Source organism: Thunnus maccoyii, chromosome 1 (genome assembly GCF_910596095.1).
Source record: "Thunnus maccoyii chromosome 1, fThuMac1.1, whole genome shotgun sequence".
In the NCBI taxonomy this organism is placed as follows: domain Eukaryota; kingdom Metazoa; phylum Chordata; class Actinopteri; order Scombriformes; family Scombridae; genus Thunnus; species Thunnus maccoyii.
This window is the reverse complement of record NC_056533.1, coordinates 39,892,257-39,911,694: the sequence shown is the minus strand read 5'-3', so window position 1 is coordinate 39,911,694 and position 19,438 is coordinate 39,892,257. Positions and strand designations below refer to the sequence as shown.

Genomic DNA, 19,438 nt, shown 5'->3' with positions numbered 1-19,438 from the left:
GTCCTGCTGAGGCGTCCAGACTAACAGCATCACAACCTCATTATTATCAATAATTATATTAATTCCTTTCTTTTAGACGGACACTCTGCAGCCAGTGAACAAAACCGACTAATAATTGAAAATAAAAACAATTTAAACAGCAAAATCTATTTATTTCATATCAGTAATAATAATCATAAACTCATCTCAGTACGGAGCTACTTTAGCGTCTTTATTATACCGATGCAAGTTAGCTTCAAGCTAACTCTGGTGCATCTTTAATGTTTCAAACTGTCAATAAATAAATCAATCAAATCAAACACAACAAACAAAAATCAAACACAACAGGTCTGCAATCAAAACATGTTTTATTGCAAGTGAAATAAATACACATAAATACACAAATACACAAAAATACATATAAATACACATAAATACACATAAATACACAAAAATACACATAAATACACAAATACACAAAAATACATATAAATACACATAAATACACATAAATACACATAAATACACATAAATACACAAATACACAAAAATACATATAAATACACATAAATACACATAAATACACAAAAATACACATAAATACACAAATACACAAAAATACATATAAATACACATAAATACACATAAATACACAAATACACAAAAATACACATAAATACACATAAATACACAAAAATACACATAAATACACAAATTTACACATAAATACACAAATACACAAAAATACATATAAATACACATAAATACACAAAAATACACATAAATACACATAAATACACATAAATACACAAATACACAAAAATACACATAAATACACAAAAATACACATAAATACACAAATACACAAAAATACACATAAATACACACAAATACACAAAAATACATATAAATACACAAAAATACACATAAATACACAAAAATACACATAAATACACACAAATACACAAAAATACATATAAATACACATAAATACACATAAATACACAAAAATACACATAAATACACACAAATACACAAAAATACACATAAATACACATAAATACACACAAATACATATAAATACACAAAAATACACAAAAATACACATAAATACACATAAATACACATAAATACATATAAATACACATAAATACACACAAATACACAAAAATACATATAAATACACATAAATACACATAAATACACAAAAATACACATAAATACACAAATACACAAAAATACACATAAATACACACAAATACACAAAAATACATATAAATACACAAAAATACACAAATACACAAAAATACACATAAATACACAAATACACATAAATACACAAAAATACACATAAATACACATAAATACACATAAATACACAAATTTACACATAAATACACAAATACACAAAAATACATATAAATACACATAAATACACATAAATACACAAATACACAAAAATACATATAAATACACATAAATACACATAAATACACAAAAATACATATAAATACACAAAAATACACATAAATACACAAATTTACACATAAATACACAAATACACAAAAATACATATAAATACACAAAAATACACATAAATACAGAAAAATACACATAAATACACAAAATACATATAAATACACAAAAATACACATAAATACACAAATACACAAAAATACATATAAATACACAAAAATACACATAAATACACAAAAATACACATAAATACATATAAATACACAAATACACAAAAATACATATAAATACACATAAATACACATAAATACACAAATACACAAAAATACACATAAATACACATAAATACACAAAAACACAAAAATACATATAAATACACAAAAATACACATAAATACACATAAATACACATAAATACATAAATACACATAAATACACATAAATACACATAAATACATAAATACACATAAATACACATAAATACAGTACTGTGTGAAGGTTTTAGACAGTATAAGTAAGGCGATGTTGCTTTAAATAGATTTTATTTCTTAGTTAACTTGATGCAAAGTTGAGAAACAGCAGAAACCTGAATCATCGACAGCAGAATAAAACAACAAACACACTTCCTGTTTGGTTGTTTTCTTCTAAATGCTGTTTTATTTGTTTCAGTTTGTTGACCTCTCAGGGCCGCCGTAGTTTAAAGAGTCCGTCGCTGTAAAGCCGCAGGTTCTGCTGCTGTGAAATAATTCACAAGGGTGAATCTCGTCTCCACGGTTACACTCTGAACTCAAACGCCGGCCGCTCATTGGCCAATTGAAACTAGGATTAGCTAATCGGGCTCCCAGCGGGCGCAGGAGGAAGGAGGCGTCGCTGCTTTCGCTCGTAATAAATTAGATTTACAGTAAGATTAGAGCCTCAGCAGAAGGAATCCTGCTCCTCTCAAAAGAAAACACCACGATGACGACTTTAGAAAATATTAAATTAGAAAAAGAAAACGTGCACAAATATGACTCCTGGGGTTAAAATAAAACGTCTCATTTCACACACACACACACACACACACACACACACACACACACACACACACACACACACACACACTGCAGTGTGCTGAGGGATTTATGGTCTCCGTTGTGGTCCAGCTCTCAGGGAGAGTCTCCAGTTCTGGTCCTGTGTGGAGCAGCGATGAGAAACAGCAGCGGCCGACTTACATCAGCTGCAGTTTCCACCTTCCTCACGGTTCCTCCATCTACTGTAGGAATGCAAAAACCTTAAAGCAGCTATTATGGATATTTTTTATAACATAATATCGCAGGTTCAAGTGGAAAAAGCTTTCAGGGCCTCACAGATAAAACGTTCCTCATCTTACAGAAACTCAGCGTTGTTCTGACTCTTCTACAGTTTGGATCAACATGAAACTGTCGAATCATCAGAACTAAAGATGACAACTGTAAGAAAAAGTGTGAGGAGTGAAATTGTTGTGTAACAGCAGCTGTGTGGATAAACGATGACGTACATGAATCATCTTTTATCTTATAGACTGTGATGCAGAAACTCTCTGCTGTCTGTTTTTGGTCTAATTTGCCTTCAAACAGGAACGAGCAAGAAGGTCTGAACAGCTGACTGACACCTCCAGCAGAAGCCGGGCTCGGCTCGGCTCGGCCCGGCTCAGGTTGGCTCGGCTCGGCTCGGCTCGGCTCGGCTCAGCTCGGCTCAGGTCGGCTCGGCTCGGCCCAGCTCGGCTCAGGTCGGCTCAGGTCGGCTCAGGTCGGCTCAGCTCCGCTCAGGTCGGCTCAGCTCCGCTCAGGTCGGCTCAGGTCGGCTCGGCTCGGCCCAGCTCGGCTCAGGTCGGCTCAGGTCGGCTCGGCCCGGCTCAGGTCGGCTCAGCTCCGCTCAGGTCGGCCCGGCTCAGGTCGGCTCGGCTCAGGTCGGCCCGGCTCAGGTCGGCCCGGCTCAGGTCGGCTCAGCTCGGCTCAGGTCGGCTCGGCTCAGGTCGGAGAGGTGAGGGGAGGTGAGGGGATCTGAACTACACGTGTCTCCAGTATCTCGCTCGGCACGAGAGAACATTCCCGTCACTGTAGCTCATTGACATTCAGATCAGCCGGGCCGAGCGTTTATCTTGTTTATGAGTTGTGAAAGCTGGAATAAATCAGCGGCGTGGAGAGCAGCGCTGCCAAGCTCCCAGTGACGTTATCAACATCCGCCATGAATCAGAAAACACAGAAGGCGTTATTTCTGCTCGTCTAATTCCTCCTGACAAGCGGAGCCCGAACTTGTCAATCACGCTGACCCTGATTGCTTACAGATATCTGGAGGTCTGACAGATCCCTCCGACTGCAGCTCCGCCATCGATCGGCGGTATAAACAGCTTCACCTTCAGCCTCCTCCTCCTCCTCCTCCTCCTCCTTGACCCTCAGGAGGTTTCGACCAACACGGAGGCTGGTCTGAGATCATCCTGCACACACACACACACACACACACACACACACACACACACACACACACACACACACACATACACACACACACACACACACACCAACCGCTCTGGAGGTTCCTGCAGTTTGACTTTAGAGAGTTTAACACACAAACACAATTCATAACATCATATGAAGTTCATTTAAGCCTAAACTGACTAGAAATGGATGTTTTTACAGAGTTCAGTCAGAGAAACTTCTACAAAGAGCTGATTGTTTCTGTTAAAGGGTTTAAAGTCCCTTCAACACAAAAACACCTTTCTTCTTCTTCTTCTTCTTCTTCTTCTTCTTCTTCAGATTGATGTAGATGATGTAAAGCATTAAAGGACTCTTTCCACACAGAGCAGCAGCAGCAGGAAGGAAGACACGTCCAGCAGAACCGGACAGTAGGTGGTCGTTTTTTTAGGGGCGGGGCTTACCAGCAGGATTTATGATGTCACAACTCGTTTGGAGCCAATCATAGTCCAGTATGGTGTGATGTGGAGACTTGAAGCCTCCAGTGAAGAAGGAAACATCTGGAGTCCAGCAGGAAAACCTTTAATGAGTTTTAATGAGCAGATGTTATTTTAAGACTTTTAATGTGGTAATTATACTTTATTTGTGGGAAAAAACATATCTGACACACATTATTGTTCCAAGCAGAGTATTCTTTTTTAAAATTCTATTTATGTCTTAAAACACGTCTGGAGAGGATCTTTATAGTCACCTCAAAGCACATTTCTCTGAATTATGAGCACTGATCTTCAATGACTTGTATGTGTAACGGAGTATTTTTATACTGCAGTACTGCTACGTCGCTACGTTGCTACGTCGCTACGTCGCTACGTCCACCTTTTATTAATTTAATTACATCAGTTCAACTGTGATTGAGAGCAGACCTGATCAATCTCATCAATACAACACAACAGACCTGCCGTCGCTTATATTCAGCTTTTTGTTGACATTGTCAGAAAGGTGATAACGTTCTGTTTGTTACTGGGGTCATACTGGGGTCATACTGGGGTCATACTGGCTGCTGCTGGTGGACTGGAGCGCTTTATTTTGAAAAGAGTTCTAATAACCTCATTAACATACGCAGGTGCACTTCATATACGATGCTGCTCACTTCCTTCTCAGCTCAACATTCAAAAATGTTGAATTTCTAACTGAAATATCAGAAGTTTAGCTCGAACTTTAATCAAATTTCCAGGAAATGTTCAGTATAAAACGTCCTGAATGTTTGTTGTTGTTGTGTGAAAATCAGCAGATAAACAGTCGCAGAAGAAGAAGAAACATCGAGACGACGTCATTAACAGAGCGACAGTCAAAACTCAAACGATGGAAACATGATGTTTCTGTTAGTTTCATTCATTAGTATAGATGTGAGGAAGGTTACAGTCTCCTCCTCATCATCATCGCTCCACGTTTGAGTCACATGATTCATGATGTCATCATTTATTCAGACAGGAGGAAACTCTTTTTTACGCTTATTTCCACTCAGGAGGTTTTTTCTCAGCTTCAGTCTGGAGGTGTTCAAGGCCTGTGAGGTGAACATGAAGACGACAGCAGCAGCAGGTCGAACATGATCCACTGAAACGTTCATTATCTCAAGAAAATCACTTTAATAAACGATGAAACGCTGCAGATTCTCCATCTATCACATCATCTAGAGAACGATGAAGAAATGAATAGAAGTGATTCACTGTTCATTAAGACACAAGAAGCAACGTTTCAACATTCACACTCATCAAACACCAGCCAGCTTTAGCCTCACACACACACACACACACACACACACACACGTTCATCTTTATATCCTTTGTGAGGACATCATGCAGTCTGCAGCCCCTAAACTGAACCTGAACCCAACTCTAACCTTAAAACCAGCTCTGGACCCTCAGATGACCCTTTGAAGTTGTGAGGACACACACAGACGCTGAGGGAGGAAGTGCATCAGAGCATTCAGGACTCCTTAAAGGAAAGTTTTACTGTATAAATGCATAAATGTGACAGTTGTGGTTCTGTGTGTCGGGGTCACTTTGCTCTCTGCAGCTCTGCTAATCAGGTGAACGAGGCCTCGTGTTTAACGACGGTTACCGGGGCAACCTCCGTCTGCCTCCTGCTGCTGCTGCAGAAATAAACATGATTGTTTGTGAGTCTGAACTGAAGGAAACACAGGAAGTAGCCGCCTGTAGCAGCATTACTTCTACCTGCAGAGAGATCTCTGCAGCCTGCATGTGGGTTTGTTTATGTGGATATCTGTAGTAACTTAGTACATAAATAAAAAGTTTCCAAGTTGCGAGGATGAGATGTAATGATCCGCACTGTGCAGGTTTAATGGTCTGACTATAGAGACTCACACTTAACGTGTTGAAGTCACGTCTTTCTGACCGTGTGGAGCCGCTTCGCTCTTTTCATCCGGTCGACTTTGTGGAGATGAAACCGTCTCCAGGACGACAATGTTGATAAACGCTGTAAATCCGTGTGTAGTAATTACACAGCTGGGATTACTCTCATCCACGGTCACTTGTAGATTTTCCGAGTCTGGCAGCAGCAGGTCCCTCTCTGCAGAACAAGTTTTCCTCCTTCACTCGTCAGGAGAGCAGTGACCGCAGGAGCAGCGGCGGCGGCAGGTTCTCTGAGGTAACGTTACTGGACCTCATCTCTCCTTTCTGCCTCCATCCTTTGTTTTTCTCTCTGTGTATCGTAATCTCATAACAGTCTGCAGGATAATCTGTCACTTTAGTTTCCTTACAGTCCGACCACAGACATGTAAACAAACCCTCTGCAGTCAGCCTTCATGCTGCTACAGGCGGCTACTTCCTGTGTTTCCTTTAGTTCAGACTCACAAACAATCATGTTTATTTCTGCAGCAGTGGGAGGCAGATGGAGGTTGCCCCGGTAACCGTCGTTAAACACGAGGCCTCGTTCACCTGAACCAGAGTCTGATCAGACACACAGAACCACGACCGCCACGTTTATGTGAAATACATCAGGTTCAGATAAACTGGAATTTTCCTTTAAAGCTTGCTGTTGATTGGCAGGGTCAGCCACACATAACGGTTACCGTGGTGACGGGAGGCCGCGAGGAGAAAGCACAGAAAGTGCAGCCAAGACAGAGAAAACACACTTCAGGAGGTCAAAGGTCAGCATCCCTGGAGCCGGGAGCGGGGCCAAGTGTTAGCAGTGATTACTGTGTCAGAGTAATGATCCTCATGCTGAAGCCATCAGAGCCGCAGAGAAATGACGACATCACAGCCAAAAGAAAACAACCATATTCCAGTTTTAACGTTGCTCCTGTGGTTTGCGGATCCTCAGACGCTCCTCCTGCTGCAGGTGGCTGCTGCTTTAACGCCCACCGCCTTTGAATACAGAGCTCAAAGACTTGGACAAGACACCTGAAGTCCCTGAAGACAGAGAAGAAGAGGGAGGAGGAGGAGGAGGGGGAGGAGGGGGACGGGGAGGAGAGCGGAGTTGATGTCTCTCTGCGGGATCGATCAGCTCCCAGGAGGTCGCTTTCTGGAGGAAGCTGATTGGCTCCATCTGGATCAGATCTGCACGCTGCACGGAGCAGATAAATCCTCTCTGCTGGTTTACACTGGTTCCATCCCACTGAGCCCAGTGAGCCCAGTGAGCCCAGTGTCACTGCCGTGTGCTCCCGACTGTCCCGCAGACACAGAGTGTACTGACCTCAGCAGATGTCCATCACTAAACTACCAGCAAGGTAAACAGTCGACCCCATAAACACCAGCAGAGATCAGCTGCTGTTTTAATGCTGCACTGATCCAACTGTGAGCCTGTAAAATACTCACTGAACATTCAGTCTAAATAACAAACCAGCAATGAACTGATCTAATAACAAGTGTTGTGTGTTTGTATCAAAGCTGATATATCTGATTAAAACCATGTCAGTGAGTCTCACCGCTGCTCTGGGTCACATGTTCCAAAGACTAATAACAGCATCATGTTTTCAGTCTCAGGAGAGAAGATATTGTACATTTATACTTCAGTCCAGACGTTTGGATCTGCAGCACAACAACCTGGTGAAGCTGAAGAGTGTTCCTGCACATGCTCAGTGGCGTCTGTCTTCCACAGAACTGCTCTCCAGAGACTGAAAACATGATGCTGTTATTAGTCTTTGGAGCCGTTTCTAAACAAACTAACGTGACCAAACTCTTCATGATGAAGGAACAACAGCGGATGAATCAGATATATCAGCTTTGATACAAACACAATACTTGTTAGTAGATCAGTTGATTGTTGGTTTGGATCCAAACATGAAGACAAATATAGAAAATCAGTTTCCTTCAGTATGTAAGTATAAAAGGCATAAACACCAGCATGAAACATCTAGAATTAGTTTGCTGTAAGTATGAAGCATGTAAGCGATTTACCTGATTAAAACCATGTCAGTGAGTCTCACCGCTGCACTGGGTCACATGATCCTTCATCATCAAGAGTTTGGTCACGTTAGTTAGTTTAGAAACGGCTTCAAAGACTAATAACAGCATCATGTTTTCAGTCTCTGGAGAGCAGTTCTGTGGAAGACAGACGCTACTGAGCACGTGCAGGAACACGGTTCAGCTTCACCAGCTTGTTCTGCTGTATTGTACATTTATACTTGAGTACAAAGTCCAGAGGTTGTGATCTGCAGCACATTTATCCAACTACACACACTTTACCAGCGGTGTCAAACTCATCAGCATAACTTTTAAATGTAACTCAATGTAAAATAAATGTAACTACTCCTTCATGTTCAATAACTCTGAATGTATTAATTATTCAAGTTACAAAGATGTAAAAAAATATATGTTTGCTTGTTGCTTTGTAATTATAACATAAATCTTTTTAATTTGTCAGGTTATGAAACCCACATGACTCCATCAATCAACCATCAAACTATCACAGAGAATAAAGAAAATAACATCAAACACAAGTTATGACGTTAACTTTGTTCAAAACTTTTTTGTCATAGTTGAGAGAAGCAGAATATTTTTGGCGTCCTTCGCTCCGTGTTTGGTGGATCGTTCTCTGTGACCACAGACGCCTCAGAACACACAAGACAAACCGGTTTTTCTCTTTCTTGAAACTTCCTTCCGTCTGCATCAGTTTTTCTCTTTCTGGACATTTATTTATATTTCTCAATTCCACTTGTTGGGAAAATCGCATTGATGTGGATACATCGCGGTTTAGCGGCGGGATACCGTCACTTCCTGGGTAACATAATCGGCATGCATTGTGGGAAATGTAGTTTTCGGTCAATGCCTGCTTTTGACTTTTTTTTAAAATTTTTTATAATCAGACCTTTTTCTCTCGCCGGCCACATAAAATGACGTGGCGGGCCACAGTCGGCCCGCAGGCCTTGAGTTTGACACATATGACCTATACTTTCTTTCCTCTAATCTAATCAAAGTTAACTTCCTGCGCTAGATTTGCTAATGTTTCTGAGAACAGGAAGTGTGTTAATGTTTCAGTCCAGAAGCTTCATCATTGCAAAGTTTACTCGTTGGTAAAATATCTTAAAGATCCTTCACACATCTTTAACAAATATCCTGTCTGACTAATAATTAGTGTCTGATGTGGTTTTTTTTCCACAGAACTCTTAAACCATCGTCTCCTCCTTCTTCTTCTTCTCCTTCATTAAAACTGCAGAATCTGTAAATATTGTTGGTTTCTTAAAGTTCTCCTGCTGGACACCAGATGTTTCCTCCTTCACTGTAACGTCCATCCTCAGCGTTTGTTCTCTGAAGGCTTCCAGTTTCCACATCAAACTGGTGTCGGTCACATACTGGACCACGATTGGCTCTAAACGAGTTGTGATGTCATAAATCCTGCAGGTACGACCAGCAGGTCACATCCATAAAAAACTGTAGATTCACGACTTTCACTGTGAAACTGACAGAAATATGCAGACGCGATGTTTTCCTCCGATGTATAATATCTCAGTCATTATGGAACTGGGACAACAATGATCCGCCTTTAATCAGCTGTTTTCATATCACGTCGTTACTCTTTATTAATTATCGCAGTAAACCATCAGTAATATCTCAGAAAAGAAACTTAACTTTCCAAAGTGTGGCGTAAAAAAAGAATATTAATAGCAAAGTAATTAATCAATATTATGTTTATAAATGTGCTGTTGATTGGTGTTTTATAGATCGCCGTATAAACGCATAGAAACCACAGAATCAACCTTTAACTGAAAGATTATATTTCATCTCCACATCATCACATCAGAGATGTGCACGCTGGCCCGAGGTCACGTCCTCGCCGCACATTCTGCTTTTATAAAAAAAACCCAGTTTATTGCGGGGAAATGGCGTGTGTGCGTGGTTTTAGTGCGTACGCATCGTTTACGCATCTGGCTCCAGATGTTTAAACTGGAGATTTTAAGGTGAGAACAGACTTTCCTTCCTTCAGCGGATGAAAACTAACTAACTGCACAGAGAAGAAGAAGAAGAAGAGAACGCTGGTTTATGAATGAAGGGACTTAATGATTAACGTGAAGCAGGGCCAACTTAGAGACTGTCTTGCATTTATAAAGTCTTTAGGGGCCTTGTTTCAAAAGAGAGAGTTGCAACAAACATGGCTGAATTTGTTGTCGGGGCCCCTGTTGACCTCCAGTCTTCATGGTAGTGCTCTACAGCTGTGGCTTTAGTTTAGTTTAAGGTTGGAGGCTGAGGAATGTATAACGTGTGTGAAAGTCCTCACAAGTATAGTAAGTGTGAGTGTGTGCTTGAGGCAGAGCTGGCAGCGAGCTGAAGGTTTCATGTCTCTCATGTTTAAAGCTGAAAGTTGTTCAGTGGCTTCGCTCTTTAAGATGCAGGAGAGAGAGAGAGAGAAAAAAAAAACCAGAGGAAACAAATGAAGAACATGTTTTCCAGATGTTTCTGTGTGAAGCGCTCTGCCAGATTCTCGGAGGAGGTGGATTTTAAACAAACGTATCTTGGCGATGGACGACGAGGCCATCGCTCATTTTTATGTTTGAAGTTTCAAATGTTTTCATGTCTCCCCATCTGGAGAGGAAGAGAGAGCAAAGCATCGTGGGAAGAGAGAGAGAGAGCTCACCGCAAACGCTGCGACTGCCGCTCTGCATTACTGCCGACTCACTCACACACACACTCACACACTCACACACACACACACACATACACACACACACACTCACACACACTCACACACACACACTCACACACACACACACTCACACACACACACACACACATCACAGCCAAAACAAGCACATCAACACTTATTAAGACAGAAATGTAGAGTCACAAACACACAAAATACAACTTTAACCAGAAAAATATGCAGGAAACCGTCAACAACAACACAAATACAGAATGACAAACACTCCCAAATATGCACACGCACACATGCACACACTGATTATTGGTGTTTATTAACTATAAAAATGAGCACAAAGTTGATTTATTTCAGATTTGAGGGGCGAGAGAGGAAAAAGGGGGGTCGATTTGAAGCAGTGAGAACGTCATCGGATTCCACTCGGAGAGAAGCGCCGTCACCTGATTGGACGCTGATATTTTATGTTCCTGTGAAGGTTGTTCTGTCGTTTATCATCCAAGATCAGCTCGGTTCAACTTTGGCCTCGGGACAGCTGTCCAACAGAAACAGTGTTATCATGATGCATTTTGTGTTTGCAAAGGGAGGAGTTATTATTATATCACATTGTTTCCTGCATCACATGACCGCACTGCAAACAGCAGATTGTATTTGAAATAAATCAAGTTGCAGAGCAGCAACATACAGAATATAACAAAGCTGAGGTCACTCCAACCAGTTCATTCAAAAACACAGTCATTGACTTATTAAACTATGATAAAAGATCCATATTTAAGAATGAACTGCAACATTCCCGCCTTAATTTCTGATGACAGATTGATCCTGCTGGGCCGGGATGATACCAGGGGTCAGAGGTCAAACTCAGCCAGGTCTCAGTTTTCACTTTTTTCTTCTTTAAAAACACTTGTGTGATTTTTTTTGCAGTGTGTTTGGATCACTGTCATGTTGGAAAACTCTTCTCCTGCCGACCTTCTTGAGACTGAGACTCGTCTCTTCGTTCAGTATTTACAGACTCGCGTTCATCGTGTCATCTATATATCCATGTCTGCGTGTGCGCCGCGTTCCGTCCTCTGCACGGCGCCCTATTCCACCAGGAGCCTGTCAGAAGCAGAGCGTCTTGACTGCGGGGAAGCCTGCTGTTTAAAGTCAGTTGCACTCCTACTACAGTAATTACAGCAGCTGATAAAGTATCTTAAAGCTACCGTAATTACTGCAGTAGCAGGGCAACTAAAATGCTGTAATGTTAACTTGCTCAGCTTTCGTTGATTTGGTCATTTTCCTTGATTTCTGTGCTTCTACTATGGTTAAATAGGCTACATAGTTAAATGGTCTCTTTATTCGTCTGTTTTAATTGTGTTTATTGTTGATATACGACCAGGAGTTTTGAAAATTGACCGGATGCTCAATGCTGTTTCTGTGTCTGACTTCCTGCTCATCCCTTCTGCTCTGTGTCAGTAAGCTCACCACTATTAAATCACTTCCACCACAGCAAACTTTGAACAAGGACTTGAGTGCTTTTCTTCAACAGCACCGTGCAGTCGCTGTGGTCCCGGTCAGGTCCACACTAAACATGCTGGACTCCATCTGATCCAAACTCATTTACTCTCCAACCAAACAATGTGCCGCCAGTATTCATCAGGCTTCTTTTCATCTTCTTTTTGGCAAAGTTTATTCTTGCAGTTTTATGTTGTTCTGTAGAGGTTCGACTTCCTGCAGTCACTGAAACACCAGCTTCCCCAGATGATCCTGGGTCAGAAGCTCTTCCCTGTTTGTCTTCTGTCACTGGTAGTATGAATCCTCCTGTACCTGCTGACCACTGCTGCAGCTCATCTTGTACCTTCTTCCATCTTCATGAAGTCTAACAGTCTGGTTTCTACTTGTTAAGGCAGTTTCTCACCATGTGGAGCCTTGTTGCATTAGAATCAACCCAAAAACTGAGAAAACTGTGGCGTTCACAGATTCTTTTACTGTATAACCTGGTTCAGGCAATTAGTCTTAATTAGAAGTCACAAGTGAGATTGTCTGTGTTTCAGAGGTCACAGGTGTGCTCACTATTGTTGCAGTGAGGTTGTACTATGAGGTCTGTGTTTTTAGTGTAGTCTATCTAAACCTGTTTTTAATCCCAAATAAGATCAGATACCAACACTCCACCTGACAAATACTACAATCACTGTACATCACATGTAGTGTGAAAAAACTCCAGTTAATGCAGGTTGAATCGGATCCTCCGCAGTGTCATCAACAAACGCAGAACCAGAGATACCGTCAAAACCTGACGCCTACTTACCCACAATGCACCTGGAGACTGTGGCGTGTTACGCTTTCAAACTTATAGTCTACAGCCCGAACCGATGCTGACTCAACTGACATCATCAGTGACATCATCAGCGACATCATCAGTGACATCATCAGCGCCCTCTGGAGACATGAAAAGCTGACTGAAAATAGACAGACTGATATATCTCAACAACTGCTGGATGGATTAACATCATTCATGATCATTATGAGTCTTCATGACTTCATGACCATCATCAGATGTTTTGTCGACTAGTTTTCATCACAAACAAGAAGTGATACATCATCATCAGCTTTTACGTTGTCATGTTGAACTTGTTAGCAAACAGTTGCTGATGTGTCTGTTTGCCGTTTGGTGCTGAGCAGGTAGTGTACAGTTTACAGCTTCTTCTCTGAAAACGACGCTATGAGACACTGAGAGTGAACCAGAACAGTAAAGTTGCAGCCGGACAGATAAACAATGAGCTGAAACTCACTATAAAGCTCCGTAAAGCCGAGAGGAGCTGCAGAGTCTCTGATGATTAAATTAATAATAAATAATAATGAATTAAATAAAGTACGTTCTCACTGTGAAGCTGCTTCTTCAGTTTGTGAGACGTCTGTTTGGAAAACAGCAGCAGGTGATTGGATGAACCATCTGTCGTCACACCTAAGCCACGCCCAGAGCTGCCAGCGGTTCCTTACCAGATGCTGATTGGTCCGAACCAACGTCGGTTCAGACATAAGAGCCGAACCTGAAGCCTGATGAGATAAAGTCTCTCATGATCTCATGAAGGTGATCATCAAACCTTCAGCAGAGTAAACACACATGGAAGTGAAGCTGCGTTCAGTCATAGTTGGAGGAGGAAACACGTCATTCGCCGCCAGGTTTGACCAGCTGATTGATTTCAAAACACAAAAATGTGTTTTAAATGTGCACAATCATCTGATGTGAACATACCTGACGTCTCAGCAGGAGGAAGAACGAGCGTTTTATTCCTCCAGATTTGTGATGCGAGTTGTGACATCAGGAGCCAAAGATCGGAGAACAGATTTTAAACAAAAATCAGGATTTGGCTCCAAAAAGCCTCCGAGTGCTTTAAACTCGCCCCGAGCTCTCAGTCAGTAGTTCTGTAGATAATAATAAACTTCTGTTAAAAAATGAGCATGAAATCACAGAAACAGTAATAAAAACACACACACACACCTACACACACACACACACACACACACACACACACACACACACACACACAGGCTGAGTAATGTTCCTGATAACCGCTTTATGCTCGGGCTTTGCAGAACATTAATATCAGTTTACATTCAGAGTTTCTGGAGTCTAACGTGACGTTTGGAAACGCTCGCCGCTCGCTCTCCTGGCCAGAAACAGCCTCGCACGCCCCCGGCCTGACCTCCTCTCCCACAGGTACCACAGGGAGGAGACGTGCCAACGCCGAGAACCTCCGTCAGGAACCAATCAGAGAGGCCTGTAGAAGTGAGATTATTCCTGACAGGCGCACCTGAGAACTGATCAATACGTTTATATCGGCATCAATCACATGACTTCACCATCTCTGCAGCTTCGCGCAGCTTTTCAGCCTCTTTTAGCCTCTAGTTTTGGTTTTGCAACACATTTCCTGTCTGGTTCAGTGTGTCAGTGTGTTTCCATCCACCTGTATGTGAACGAAGCAGGTTGAAGCCCTGAGTTTTGACTTGCAGGCAGCATTTCTACGTACGTTCACCTCAAGTTTCTGAACTTTGACCATGTTTAACATCCGTCATCAGAAGAATATGAACCCTTTAACAATGTTAACAGCAATTTAATATTAGCATAAAACTATCTCCCATGAAACTTTACCAGCATGGCAGCGCAGATACTTACATCATTGTAACTTGTCAATATCCATAAAACTCAACAACGCTTTCTTATAAAGTGAATTTTCCAACTTTCTAGCTGAAATCTGTGCTGTGTAAAAACTTGGACAGCAGTCAGTTCTCTCTGTCCTGCTGTTAGAGACACGTCTGAACCAACCACAGGCTGTAAGGAGTTAACGCTGAGGCTACAGGAGCAGCGATCTGCTGGTACAGTCGCCACGTCGACTTTGTGTCTCTATAGTAACGTCACCTGATTCCCTCCTTTGCTCCGTCATCATTAATGCGACCACTAGAGGGTGCCGACACTGAGAGGTCAACAACATGTAGCTATGAGGAAGACGGTCTCATGTACGAACACTTTGTTAGCTTTGCCTACTTCACATGTTGATGATGTCAGTTTATCAACTTGTTCTGCCCCCTACTGGCCAAAACAACATTAAAACATTATTCAAACTCTCAGAACTTTACGTTACTTTATGTTCGAGTGGAGATCTCAAAGTTGCCAAAGATCACAGGCTGCGTCTGTGGTTTAGTTGTATCTGATTGGTTCCCTGCAGCAGCTCGTTTTACACACAAACACAACAACAGGCAGCACATGAGGATCTTTATTACATCACTGTTTTATTGTGGTTGATAGTGTATAAATGTGTATATTGTGTTTATGTAGTTTAATGGTTGATAGTGTATAAATGTGTATATTGTGTTTATGTAGTTTAATGGTTGATAGTGAATAAATGTGTATATTGTGTTTATGTAGTTTAATGGTTGATAGTGAATAAATGTGTATACTGTGTTTATGTAGTTTAATGGTTGATAGTGTATAAATGTGTATACTGTGTTTATGTAGTTTAATGGTTGATAGTGAATAAATGTGTATATTGTGTTTATGTAGTTTAATGGTTGATACTGTATAAATTTGTATATTGTGTTTATGTAGTTTTAATGGTTGATAGTGTATAAATGTGTATATTGTGTTTATGTAGTTTAATGGTCGATAGTGAATAAATGTGTATATTGTGTTTATGTAGTTTAATAGTTGATAGTGTATAAATGTGTATATTGTGTTTATGTAGTTTAATGGTTGATAGTGAATAAATGTGTATATTGTGTTTATGTAGTTTTAATGGTTGATAGTGTATAAATGTGTATATTGTGTTTATGTAGTTTTAATGGTTGATAGTGTATAAATGTGTATATTGTGTTTATGTAGTTTAATGGTTGATAGTGTATAAATGTGTATATTGTGTTTATGTAGTTTTAATGGTTGATAGTGTATAAATGTGTATATTGTGTTTATGTAGTTTAATGGTCGATAGTGTATAAATGTGTATATTGTGTTTATGTAGTTTAATGGTTGATAGTATATAAATGTGTATATTGTGTTTATGTAGTTTAATGGTTGATAGTGTATAAATGTGTATATTGTGTTTATGTAGTTTAATGGTTGATAGTGTATAAATGTGTATATTGTGTTTATGTAGTTTTAATGGTTGATAGTGTATAAATGTGTATATTGTGTTTATGTAGTTTTAATGGTTGATAGTGTATAAATGTGTATATTGTGTTTATGTAGTTTAATGGTTGATAGTGTATAAATGTGTATATTGTGTTTATGTAGTTTAATGGTTGATAGTGTATAAATGTGTATATTGTGTTTATGTAGTTTAATGGTCGATAGTGTATAAATGTGTATATTGTGTTTATGTAGTTTTAATGGTTGATAGTGTATAAATGTGTATATTGTGTTTATGTAGTTTAATGGTCAATAGTGTATAAATGTGTATATTGTGTTTATGTAGTTTAATGGTTGATAGTATATAAATGTGTATATTGTGTTTATGTAGTTTAATGGTTGATAGTGTATAAATGTGTATATTGTGTTTATGTAGTTTAATGGTTGATAGTGTATAAATGTGTATATTGTGTTTATGTAGTTTAATGGTTGATAGTGTATAAATGTGTATATTGTGTTTATGTAGTTTAATGGTTGATAGTGTATAAATGTGTATATTGTGTTTATGTAGTTTAATAGTTGATAGTGTATAAATGTGTATATTGTGTTTATGTAGTTTAATGGTTGATAGTGTATAAATGTGTATATTGTGTTTATGTAGTTTAATGGTTGATAGTGTATAAATGTGTATATTGTGTTTATGTAGTTTAATGGTCGATAGTATATAAATGTGTATATTGTGTTTATGTAGTTTAATAGTTGATACTGTGTAAATGTGTATATTGTGTTTATGTAGTTTAATGGTTGATAGTGAATAATGTGTATATTGTGTTTATGTAGTTTAATAGTTGATAGTGTATAAATGTGTATATTGTGTTTATGTAGTTTAATGGTTGATACTGTATAAATGTGTGTATTGTGTTTATGTAGTTTAATGGTTGATAGTGTATAAATGTGTATATTGTGTTTATGTAGTTTAATGGTTGATAGTATATAAATGTGTATATTGTGTTTATATGTAGTTTAATGGTTGATAGTGTATAAATGTGTATATTGTGTTTATGTAGTTTAATAGTTGATAGTGTATAAATGTGTATATTGTGTTTATGTAGTTTAATGGTTGATAGTGAATAATGTGTATGTTGTGTTTATGTAGTTTAATAGTTGATACTGTATAAATGTGTATATTGTGTTTATGTAGTTTAATGGTTGATAGTGAATAAATGTGTATATTGTGTTTATGTAGTTTAATGGTTGATACTGTATAAATGTGTGTATTGTGTTTATGTAGTTTAATGGTTGATAGTGTATAAATGTGTATATTGTGTTTATGTAGTTTAATAGTTGATACTGTATAAATGTGTGTATTGTGTTTATGTAGTTTAATGGTTGATAGTGAATAATGTGTATATTGTGTTTATGTAGTTTAATGGTTGATAGTGAATAAATGTGTATATTGTGTTTATGTAGTTTAATAGTTGATAGTGTATAAATGTGTATATTGTGTTTATGTAGTTTAATGGTCGATAGTGTATAAATGTGTATATTGTGTTTATGTAGTTTTAATGGTTGATAGTGTATAAATGTGTATATTGTGTTTATGTAGTTTAATAGTTGATAGTGTATAAATGTGTATATTGTGTTTATGTAGTTTAATGGTTGATAGTGTGTAAATGTGTATATTGTGTTTATGTAGTTTAATGGTTGATAGTATATAAATGTGTATATTGTGTTTATGTAGTTTAATAGTTGATAGTGTATAAATGTGTATATTGTGTTTATGTAGTTTAATGGTTGATAGTATATAAATGTGTATATTGTGTTTATGTAGTTTAATGGTTGATAGTGTATAAATGTGTATATTGTGTTTATGTAGTTTATTGTTGATAGTGAATAATGTGTATATTGTGTTTATGTAGTTTAATAGTTGATACTGTATAAATGTGTATATTGTGTTTATGTAGTTTAATGGTTGATACTGTATAAATGTGTGTATTGTGTTTATGTAGTTTAATGGTTGATAGTATATAAATGTGTATATTGTGTTTATATGTAGTTTAATGGTTGATAGTGTATAAATGTGTATATTGTGTTTATGTAGTTTAATAGTTGATAGTGTATAAATGTGTATATTGTGTTTATGTAATTTAATGGTTGATAGTATATAAATGTGTATATTGTGTTTATGTAGTTTAATAGTTGATAGTGAATAAATGTGTATATTGTGTTTATATGTAGTTTTAATGGTTGATAGTGTATAAATGTGTATATTGTGTTTATGTAGTTTAATGGTTGATAGTGTATAAATGTGTGTATTGTGTTTATGTAGTTTAATGGTTGATAGTGAATAAATGTGTATATTGTGTTTATGTAGTTTAATGGTTGATAGTGTATAAATGTGTATATTGTGTTTATGTAGTTTAATGGTTGATACTGTATAAATGTGTGTATTGTGTTTATGTAGTTTAATGGTTGATAGTGAATAATGTGTATGTTGTGTTTATGTAGTTTAATAGTTGATACTGTATAAATGTGTATATTGTGTTTATGTAGTTTAATGGTTGATAGTGAATAAATGTGTATATTGTGTTTATGTAGTTTAATGGTTGATACTGTATAAATGTGTGTATTGTGTTTATGTAGTTTAATGGTTGATAGTGAATAATGTGTATGTTGTGTTTATGTAGTTTAATAGTTGATACTGTATAAATGTGTATATTGTGTTTATGTAGTTTAATGGTTGATAGTGAATAAATGTGTATATTGTGTTTATGTAGTTTAATGGTTGATACTGTATAAATGTGTGTATTGTGTTTATGTAGTTTAATGGTTGATAGTGA

At 38.2% G+C, this 19,438-nt stretch overlaps 1 long non-coding RNA gene across 1 annotated transcript; it reads left to right on the top strand.

The window, feature by feature from the left end:
* Positions 1 to 6,157: 6,157 nt before the first annotated feature.
* Positions 6,158 to 9,030, top strand: LOC121903898. Its single transcript, XR_006098130.1, has 3 exons — positions 6,158 to 6,553; positions 6,784 to 7,634; positions 8,771 to 9,030. It is a non-coding gene; the product is annotated as an uncharacterized LOC121903898 (long non-coding RNA).
* Positions 9,031 to 19,438: the final 10,408 nt, after the last annotated feature.